This window comes from Pygocentrus nattereri, chromosome 5 (assembly GCF_015220715.1).
Source record: "Pygocentrus nattereri isolate fPygNat1 chromosome 5, fPygNat1.pri, whole genome shotgun sequence".
NCBI lineage: Eukaryota > Metazoa > Chordata > Actinopteri > Characiformes > Serrasalmidae > Pygocentrus > Pygocentrus nattereri.
The window spans coordinates 17504367-17514860 of NC_051215.1; the positions used below are offsets into that span (position 1 = coordinate 17504367).

Sequence of the window (10494 nt, forward strand, 5' to 3'; positions counted from 1 at the left end):
ACCATCCAGAGCAATGGACAGTGTAGAAAAGAGGTGAAGAAGAGGGTGCAGGCAGGATGGAATGGGTGGAGACGGGTGTCAGGGCTGATGTGTGACAGAAGGATAGCAGCAAACGTGAAAGGGAAGGTTTACAAGACAGTAGTGCATCCTGCTATGATGTATGGTTTGGAGACTGTGGCTCTGTCTAAAAGACAGGAGGCTGAGCTGGAGGTGGCGGAGATGAAGATGCTGAGATTTTCGTTCGGAGTGACAATGATGGACAAGATTAGAAATGAGCAGATCATAAAGCCAGAGAGGCCAGGTTGAGATGGTTTGGACGTGTGTTGAGGAGGAATAGTGGATATATTGGTCAAAGAATGTTGGAGATGGAGCTGCCGGGTAGAAGGAGAAGAGGTAGACCTCAGAGAAGGTTTATGGATGTAGTGAAGGTGCACAAGGAGATGGTTGGTGTAAAAGTAGAGGAGGCAGTGATTAGGGCAAGATGGAGGCAGATGATCCACTGTGGCGACCCCTAAAGGGGAAAGAAGAAGAAGAAGAATTGTGATGTCTGATTAAATTGTTCAAGACAACCTAGTTGAGATAAGCATTTATATATTCATATATTAAGTTTATTTGTCTGTTTGTTTATTTATTGTAGCTGGCTTATCAGCAATGGATGCATATGTAATTTAGCTTCTGTTTTTTTTTTTAATCATAATAAAATATCTTCACTACTTCTAACAATCAAATTGCACTTTGGACTGAAAGTTTTCAAATCTACAATTTCTCCACTTGTGAGTTGTGAATGAGAAATAATACACATAAAATTGCAACATACTTTATTTATTGACAGTGATAAGTGCAGCTTTGAAGGGTTTAGTCATTTAAAATGGGCAAGCCATATATATGAGATGCAGAAAGTGAGATCAATTTAGGATAAGTTGTAACAGTAGCCGATCTTAAGTCCTTAGCAGTGTGTTAGTTTGACAGGCAGGGACGTATGAACTGGTTTCCATTCAACCTTTCCGCAGCTTGATGGAGGAGAACTTGTGCTGGCTAGGCCTGATGGAGGCATTTGTCACTGTCTAATTTAGCTTTAGTGCACCCGGAGTGCGTCCACACTCCAAGCTAGCATCGCAAAATTAGAAATCCATCTCTTTTAGATCTGCAGAGAGAAGGATTTTGATGTGCTGCCAGCAAGCAGATGACTTTCACTGTACGAAAGGCCTCTGTAGAAGTCGAAGTGTCAGACATCTCAGAGATGTTACTGGAATACTGTAAGTTTGGCATTGTACAGCGTCACTGTGCTTGACCTTAGCCTTTAGCTTCTTAGAGCACACTAGATCTCCAGTTTCTGTGTATGAAGTTATGGTGCATTGATAAAGCTTACTTACCCACTTACTATTGAACTGGTTTGTCTGGTGCCCCAGTAAAAGCTAATCATATTCACCTCCTGCCTGTATTTCTGCATGATTGATACTGGAGAAGCATTTGGTCATCTTTTTGTATTACTATAATGTATGTAATGTATGCTTAGTGTGCAATGTGTTTAGAGTCATATGCAAATTACGTGTTTTGCTGATTTGCCAGCCGTGATGGAACAGGAAGGGGCCATCCCTAAACTTTCCACAAAGTTGGGAGCATGAAATTGTCCAAAATCTCTTGGTCTGCTGAAGCATTAAGAGTTCCTTTAACTGGAACTAAGGGGCTGAGCCCGACTCCTGAAAAACAACCCCACACCATAAAGCCCCCTTCCACCAAACTTTACACTTAGCACAATGCAGTCAGACAAGTACCGTTCTCCTGGCAACTGCCAAACCCAGACTCATCCATCAGATTTCCAGACAGAGAAGCATGATTCGTCACTCCAGAGAACACGTCTCCACTGCTCTAGAGTCCAGTGGCGGCGCTTTACACCACTGCATTTGACACTTTGCATTGCGCTTGGTGATGCAAGGTTTGAATGCAGCTGCTTAGCCATGGAAACCCATTCCATGAAGCTCTCTATGCACTGTTCTTGAACTAATCTGAAGGCCACATGAAGTTTGGAGGTCTGTAGCGATTGATTCTGCAGAAAGTCAATAACCTCTGCGCACTATGCGCTCCAGCATCCGTTAACCCCACTCTGTCATTTTATGTAGCTGAGTTGCTGTCGTTCCCAATCGCTTCACACTGTTCACCCCTATTATTATGTGGTGTTGAGGTGAACCTGGAGGGAAAAAAAGTGTGGAGGTGCTATGTCTCTTCACTCTGTTGTCCTTCTACATGGCCTGCTGTTAGTGTGTGTGTGTGTGTGTGTGTGTGTGTGAGAGTGCACATCATGGACAGGCTGCTGACTGGCTACAGATGCAAAAGGAGAATCCTACGCTGACCACTTCTGATATTTTAAACACCTGGTGTTTTTACATAAATTGTTATTGTATTGACTTAAAAAAAAAAACAGTAGTGCAATGGGTCCACCAAATCACTGAGTAACAAAAACATGAACACCACACAACGATTAAATGCAAAATAATGTGCAGTTTGTGACTTTAAGCAGCAGGGCATGTTTTCCCCTCCTGGTTCTCCTCCTTCAAGCTGCTCTATCAACCCATTTTATATGTATTCCATATGTACCCCTTTCCTGTACAAGTGCTGTTATCAGTGCAACCACAGCTCACACACACACACCTGATCACAGCTATTATCTACAGAAAGAATTCTGCTATACAACACAGCATGCCTGTGTGTACGTACACATATGCTGACAGGAGATTATAAGACGAAATATACACAGAATATAAAATATGTCAATGTTGCACCTCATTTTCACATGCAGTATTTACATTTTTAAAATCAGGCTGGTAGGGTACCAGAGCACAGTAGGCACAAGCTATGCTGTCTTCTAAACCAGTTCTAAACCATTTTGTAATTGCACTGTAGAGTTTTCCTGGCATTTTTTTACAGAAAAATCAAAGACACTAAGTTATGAACATTTGCTTTGCAGCCGTGACTAAAACAAATTAGAAAAAAAAATGTGCTAAAGGGTCCACTTCCAAAAACAGTCAGAATTCATTTTTACATGGACGTTTTAGAATCTCTCTTCATGCCTTTGAATTAAACAGACTATTTTTGTTATGGTGCTTTTAAGACTGATATGCAAATTAACTTGGTTGTGATTTTTCATTTAAAAAGCAGTCCGGGTTGGAATAACTTCAGTGTGAAACAGTGGGTCCAAACTCCTATAGGCTGAATAGGCAGATAAATCTATTGTTTTCTTGACTTCACAAAAACAGTGACATCAAAAATGACTTTTATTGCAGGTAAATATGATCTAATTGGACTAGGAAAGGGACAGTGCATTGTAAAGCTTTGACAGTGTTTGCATACTTTATCAAATAGTTTTTTTCTGGAAAATAATTGAGATTTTGTGGACTGTTCCTATCAGTCTATTCATCATGAAATGTTCACACAGAATAAAAGGCAGCTAGTGTTCTCAAATGGTGAAAAAAGTAAGATTCAAAACCTCATAACTCCACATAAAATATGCTTTGAACAAGTGTGACAGCAAATTAAATAAATAAATGTATCTTTGTTCATCCATGAAATCTCTGTCTCAGTGTGTGTATGAATATACATACTCACACTCCACGCTATCTCTCTCCTGTGTGTGTGTGAGAGAGAGATTGGTGGGCCCTGGGGGATGCTGGGAAATCACCTGCTATATTAATGTGAGTGTTAGCGGGTGATATTAGTTGTGCGGGTGCTGAGGGTGTTTGAGGCGTCCTGCTGGAGCTCCTTTGTACTGTTCAAGCCGAAGTAAAACAGCAGGACTCCTGATTAGAGTGAATGGACGAGTGCAGCAGGCTTCAGCCTTTAGCATGACCCCATTGGTGTTATTTAGCTTCAGCTCAGGGTTCAGATCGGCTGGAAATTTTTCTGACAGCGCCACAATTACTGTCGATCTGCATGGCATTCAGCGGAGCAGAATAGAATTCACTATTTAAACAATAAAAAAATCAACATCCCCACACCACTACGTTTTTAAAAATATTTCCCCCCTCTCTTTCTCTTCCTGTCTCTCTTTCTCCTTTTTGGTCTTTCTCTATTTTTGGGTGCTTGAGCCCTTGGGCTGGACGCTGCGGGAAGCCATGGACGCTTTAAATGACACGGCTTAGCGCTCTCTCTTCTACTATCTATCTATCTATCTATCTATCTATCTATCTATCTATCTATCTATCTATCTATCTATCTATCTATCTATCTATCTATCTATCTATCTATCTATCCCTTTCTTTTTTTCTGTTTCACTCTTTTTCTCATTCCCTTTCTGTCTTTTTTCTTTCTTTCCCTCTCCATTTCTCCATTGTTTTTCATTCTCTTTCTGTTTCTCTCTCTCTCTCTTCGTATTATTTTGTCTTTCTCTCTTTCTCTCTATCTACTTCTCTGCCCCCCCCCCAACTCCTCCATCTCTTTCTTCTATTGCAGTTGATTAATCCAGTTTGTATGGAGCTGCATGAGGCCTCACACTTCTGTGATTGAGGGAGGGAGAGAAGGGGGAGGAAGGGAAGGAGAGAGAGGGATAGAGGAAGGGAGGGAGAGAGGGAGAGAGAGAGGGAGAACGAGAGAGAGAGAGAGAGAGAGAGAGAGCAATAGAAATAGACATTAAAGCTTCACTGTCTCTAAGCTGCAGGAACACTACTAAATGGCCTTTCAGGGGATGTATATTTAGGAGAGATATGTGTAGAGACAGAGAAAGATAAAGAGAGAGAGAGAGAGGGAGAGAGAGAGAGAGAGAGAGAGAGACAAGAGAGTGGGGAGAACAAGAGAATGAGAGAGAAATGGGGCAACATATCTATGACAATGCAGAAAAAGACTGAGAGGGGAGAGAGATAGAGAGAGAAGAGAGAAATAGACTGGAGAAGTGAGAGAAATAGAGAGAGTGCCCATTAATGTTGAATATAGCCTGTAAACACAAAAACTGCCAGCAGAGTGGTGCCTCTAGTGGTCTGGAGCCAACAGGCAACTGCCTGCTGTGCACTGTCTGTACTGTGGCCATGTATGGAATGAGTGTCATGTTTACTAGAGGAAAACTTCCCAGTTCAAGCTATGTACATAGCAATTTATTTTATTTTATTTTATTTTTTTATTTCCTTGGAAGGCCTTCCTGGGAGGTTGAAGGCTAGCATGTGCTTCCTCTGAGGCAGGTGACGCTTCATGGCACCTTCTCAAACTGCTGCTAATAAAATGTCATTGAATAACTCAGGATGTGAGGTATGCTTTCTTGGACTACCAGCCACAGGTGACTGTGTCGTCACACTTATGATCTCCTGACAATAGGGTCAATGCAGTTGATACCGCCCTCAGGTTTATCAGCTATGTTGCTATATGCTAGCTAGGCTAGTCTTGCTAACAGTTAGTTGCTGTATTCCCACTCATTTAGATTAGACTTCACTACTGGTTACAGGCCTAGTCAGTGAGGTGCTTTAATCTAAAAATGTCTTCTTTTTCCTAGTTATGAAAACAAGCACACACAACCTGGGGGCACACATATCTAACAAGGGTCCCATGCTAGAGGAGGTCTTTTAAAGTGTTCAGAGTCACTTTTGATAAGACTCACCTCCACACCCCCATCCTCCAATTAGAAGCTCCGGAATAAAAACAAAATAAAAAGCCGGTCAGGATGGATACGCATCCGAGCATGCTTCTCTTTTTCTATTATTCTTTGTTCTCCTGTAAGTGAAGCATTTTTGCACACCAGTGGGTCAGTTCTGATATATGATATCATTACGTATCCCTGTAAATATACTCTCTCACTCTCTATCTCTCTTTTTTTTCCTTTCCGATTCGTAGGAGGAAGGCAAATGTAGCGGATGATCAATGCTGGAGCTAGCGCAGACTCTCACAGGCAGAGACGAGCTATTGACTCATATTGCTCCAGCCTCCCTGTTTGCATTTGCATCATTATCAGGAATATTCATTCCTTCTGAGCAAGCAGAGCACCAGCAAACACACAGGCTGTGCACATTCAGCCCCCGTGCCAAATGGCCGGGAAAATGGGGACGGCCTTGCAAGATTTAGCCTCCGTTTTAGAGCATGCCGTTTCTGCAGATTGCATCCCGAACAATGTCCAGAGATGAGGCGCAGGAGAGGTTGTTAAAATGAGAGTGTAAGCGAAGAGAAAGTAGACATTCAGTGGTGTCATTTTGTAGAGTTACCACTTTGCAAAGAACAGAAGGGCTGTAAGGTATTTATGTTCTGTTTTTTAGCTCTTAGAGGTTTAGTGTTACTGTGACTTTGCTATGCATTCAAATTATATCATATAATAAACTGTAATTACCTAATTAGATAATTAATTATATTAACATTCTGCAACAGGTGTGAGACTGCATCGTTTCATTCATTGTAAAAAAACAAAAAAAAAACAATAATAAACAGTAAAGGATATAAAATATGTTTTTTTTTCTTTCCACAAGGCAAGATACCACAATGTTTCATTAAACTTAATTCACAATGAAATAGCTCCTCTTCTACATACAAACACAAACTAAATTTAGAATCTGCACTTTCCTCACAGTTTGTTCCATTTAGGTGAGTGAGAAATAATTCATATTAAAGAAAGGCCTTTAACATTAACATTAGTCCCTCTTCAAATACCAGCTGATATCATGTGATGTAAGTCTAATGTGTGCGTGTGTACATACACACACACACACACACACACACATTTTTATCAGCCCAAGATCTGGAGTTTTATTTTAAATCGCAATAATTTTTAGTCTTTACTAGACACTCTACATTCACTCATCTATTAAATACTAATAAATACTGTAATCTGTATTCATTCATACACTAATTAATATAAGGGCGTAATTAACCTGGATATATATATATATATATATATATATATATATATATATATATATATATATATATATATACACACACATATATATATATATATATATATATATATATACATATATATATTGTTTAATGTATATTGTGTAATAATTATAACCTGATTCAGTCATCTACACTGATGAGCGAAATAGAGGTTTAGGCCTGTGTAAGTACCTGTGCGTGTCTGTATCCTGATGTGTTGCAAGGTGCTAATTGAGTTTGTAGTGAACTTCTGTGTGTGTGAGATTCTTCCTAAAATGCTCTACCCCTCTCCCCTCACACTTTCCCTCTCCTATTTCCTCTTTTTCCTTGCTGACCTGTTCACACCTGAGCCTGAGAACCGCTTCAAATTGCTTTCCTTACTGCTTCTAATTAGCCACAGCTTTCACCTGATGTTTGATCAGAGATGGTTGACACTTGTACTAATTAAGTGTTAAAATTGAGTACATTCTCAGATGTGTTCGTCATCACAGATTTATGACGCTTTTCTACTGTCAGTTCTGACAAACTGATATGTTTTTGGGTTTCAATACAGCTTTGAGTGGCCCTTCCACTTTTTTGGTGTACTTCAGCTCCACATTACAGGCCAGTACACATCAAGCACAATGAGATTTAATAGCATAAAAATACAAAATACTCAGACATATTAAACACATTTTTTTTTTATTTTGCATGCTATTTGCACTGAGACAAAATCAAACAAACCTGCAGAATGTATTAGTGACAAAGTTATCTCACAGGCACAAGATGTTTTGGAAAATGTGAAAGGAGCAGAGAGAAGAGAGTTATACCACCTCATTCAGCAACTGGAAAATTATAGCTCGGATGGTCTGAATCCTTATTTGTGCCTTGTTTGAGGTGCTTTTGGAGCAAAGGACAAATGAACCCTTCTGACATTTGTCAAGACGTTGTAGTTCACAGCTGAACTGTCATCTTGGCTTTTGCCATGTCAACGGCAAAGATGACAGTAAGTGGTCACTGAGCTTCTGTTGGCAGCAAAAGTGAGCAAAAAAACAAACCCAAAAAAAAGAATTAAAAAAATGTGAAAACCTGAAAAATTTCATTTGATGTGCAAGCTATCATCACTTATATACATGCTCAAATTAATAAATAATAATTAATAAATCATACAAATAAATGGCTTTTGGCGTGATTCTGTGTAAAGGCCTTAAGGCTGACAGTAGTAGATGTCTCATAAACCAGGATATGTTCAATGTTTTTTTTAGTTCAGTGTTTGTCAAAGTAAAGTTTTTATGAAAAATGTGAGTGAAAACCAAACAATTGATGAAAATAAATTATATAAGAATATAAGGTGTAGCTACTAGTTGCTGTGCAGTTTATGCAGTTATTGCATAAACTATTGGTTGTTGTTTACAGGCTGTCTATTTCTGTTGGTCTAAATTGGTGTTTTTTATGATTCATGCAGTTTTTCACTGTTCTGGAAGTATTGATCATATCCATAATAAACATCATATACTCATATACCGCTGTTTCCAGATAGCTGATTATTTATCAGAACGAGCTACCTGACTCAGAGGTGTTAGGAACTGGGACTAAACAAAAATGCAAACTATCTCAGGGTCCTATGGACTGTAGTTGCTCAGTTTTTTTTTTCCCTAAGGAATAGAATTTCAGTGATTAGTAGACAAATATCAATATGAATTGTCAACACACTATTTACCTAAACAAAAAAGCAATGTATAAAGATGTATTATCTTGATATGACCTACGTGGTCATTCTGAATGACTGTAATACACTACAGGAAGTGTAGAGAGTGACGTGGCTTCTAGTATTTCAGTTATAAAGCACTCTTTAATGCTCTAGGATGTTCAAAGGAGCCACGCTGTCATTCTGACATATTATAATAGACTACAGGAACTGTATGCGATGATATGGCTTCTATTGTTTCATAGATGCATAATAGAAGATGTTGTTTGTTGCACAGAACTTTGAATGATGACTTTCAGCTAGTTGGTTATAGAAATAATCAGTAGTTGTGTGAGAAAGTGTGCATGTCTGTTTCAAATCTTACACACACCACTGCTGAAGATAATAACTGAGAATTTGTATTTTTTTACAGATTTGTGTGTTTGTATCTATCTGGACAAGCACGCGCATCAGATTGTGTAATAGAGCAGTATAGCTGGCCTGTGGTTGTATCCATTGCAATTTGGCTGAATTTGATCCTTAGTGTTCTCTTCCAGGCAAAGATAATTATGTTTTATTAATATTGGGGTGTATTAAGAACAGCGAAGCCCATTAAACCTTCGGCAGCGTCCTCAGAGTGGTTACAAAATCAATAGTCCATTATGTCTTGCTGGACATCAACTGATTTGTACATGGACTGAATATTTCTGTATTTACTGCAGAAAGTTGCTCTGGCTGAGTGATTTCAGCTGTGTCTGTTTCTGCTTATTAGTAATCGTCCTATGCAAATACGATATGGATACATAGATACAATATAGTATTATTCTTCTTCTTATTATTATTGTGAGTATTAATATTAAATATATTAATACTCACAATCATTAAAATACATTTGGAATATATTCTTATTATGCATATGGGCTTATATGTTATACATAGGGCATATGTATGATCTCACATTCTGACAAGGTCTAAGGTGTGTGTGTGTGTGTGTGTGTGTGTGTTACACAAGCCTTTGTGTGTAAGCCACATGTAAAAGATACACAGGTAAATAATGTTAATACCATATTGACATCCACATGTTTACTGATTTGTACATTGACTTTGTGAAGTGTATTTATGGCTTACAGATGCACTTCTCCAGCCACATTTGCTTGTGTGTGTGTGTGTGTGTGTGTGTGTGTGTGTGTGTGTGTGAGCCTAAAGCAGTTGTTGCCTGACTGTGGTGTTTGGCTAATCTGGCTGTAAAAATGATTAACACATTTATAATCTGCAGCAAGAACAGCTTTTATACTCACCTGCCCTTGGAGGGAATTAAACACCAAAACTCCACTAATCTCCCAGACCTGTGCGTGTGTCTGTGTGAGATTAAGTAGTCATTTTTAGTTCCTCTAGAGTTTACCTACTGTACAGGCATTGTTTTTAAACTCTTACTTTTATTTATATACAGATATAAATTATATATATATATATATATATATATATATATATATATATATATATATATATATATATATATATATATATATATATATAATTGTAATTGTAGTTGTATAATTAATATGTAATTGTTTTATTGGGGAAATCCTCTATTTTCACTTGACCCTGGATGACCACTTTATAGTGGTGGTCTGTGGTGGCCTACAGGCCCCCCAGTCTCTTCTGACTGATGTTGACCTCATATCAAACTGTCATCCTGCAAAAGCTCAGTATCCAGGGGCCCAAGATTTCTTTTTGAATTACTGGGAAGAGCTTCAGTCACGGTACATTTATACCTTGTGATTGTCTAATGTTGTTATTATTATTATCTACATGAAAAACAGTATAGATTTTTCTAGATTTTTTTTGCTCTAATGGTGATAGACAGGTGAAGAAGTGGAGTTGCATCCATGGGGGTTTTCAGAAGACATGGGGTGGAAAAAAATATCAACAAACCTCAATTCCTCCATCCATTCATCCCTACAGGAGCATCCCTGAGGAGCCAG

At 38.7% G+C, this 10494-nt stretch overlaps 1 protein-coding gene across 12 annotated transcripts in view; it reads left to right on the forward strand.

Moving 5' to 3' along the window:
* The window catches only part of tenm3 (teneurin transmembrane protein 3), a 628014-nt gene that overhangs the window by 354518 nt on the left and 263002 nt on the right, over positions 1-10494 (forward strand). The window lies entirely within an intron of this gene.